The 925-nt window shown below is 34.2% G+C and overlaps 1 protein-coding gene across 1 annotated transcript in view; it reads right to left on the reverse strand.

The window, feature by feature from the left end:
- Positions 1-925, reverse strand: part of LOC119295656 (proline-, glutamic acid- and leucine-rich protein 1) — an 18,236-nt gene that overhangs the window by 15,874 nt on the left and 1,437 nt on the right. The gene's annotated exons all lie outside the window — the stretch shown is intronic.

A 925-nucleotide genomic window follows, 5' to 3' on the forward strand; every position in this document is an offset into this window, starting at 1 on the left:
AATCTCAATCAGTCAAACTTGCTAGTGTATAAAGCCAAGCCGATGAGCTCAGTGAAGCGATAAAGATAACTAGCACTACTACAGACCTATCAAAAGCAAAATATACTGAATAGGTAATAATGAGAAAAAAATGCCATCATCTGCAAGTTCAATTTGTGATATAATTTTCCAAATGTAAAGGTTTATACTTAGATCAATATGGAATAACATGGATGGCGTTATATAATTTCCGATTGATTGGTTGCGGTGGTAGCTTAGCATGCATCAGATATATATAATAAATTTAGAGAAAAGTGATCTAGTGAACAAATGCAGTTTTATAATAGACTGAACACCTACAACTTAAATATAGAAGAAAATGCTGACTGGTATTTCATTCTTTGGTTTAGATGTGACCTCAAAACAATCACAATATAATACTAAAAAATAAGGGAAAATAGCAATATCCACAAAGAAAGTTGTGAACAACCACAAACACAGGCAGTCAGAAGGTGCTAAGCCAAACAGACTTAGTTAACCCGAGGGACACTAAATTTACAAGGATATCACTCCCACAGAGAGCAATGCCGAGGACAGACTTCTTCATCTGCTTTCTCGTAGGTGTAGTAAATCTCAACATCACATTTAATTTCATGGAAGTTGTCTTAGGCCAATCAACTAGTATGACGTCAAATGTAATTCCAGCAAAGGTTGATCACATCTGGAATATCTAAATAATTCATTTCGTGGAAGTTGTCTTATCCATGAAGGAGGTCAATCAAATAGTATGACGTCAAGTGTAATTCCAGCAAAGGTTGATCACATCTGGAATATCTCTATACTTCAAGATATTCACTACCTTCATGTCTATAATCTGCTTGGAATTTAATTAGCTCAACCAATTCAAACAAACTTAAACACATTTTTTATGAAGTTAATAATGGGA

The sequence above is a fragment of the Triticum dicoccoides genome, chromosome 4B (genome assembly GCF_002162155.2).
Source record: "Triticum dicoccoides isolate Atlit2015 ecotype Zavitan chromosome 4B, WEW_v2.0, whole genome shotgun sequence".
Lineage (NCBI taxonomy): Eukaryota > Viridiplantae > Streptophyta > Magnoliopsida > Poales > Poaceae > Triticum > Triticum dicoccoides.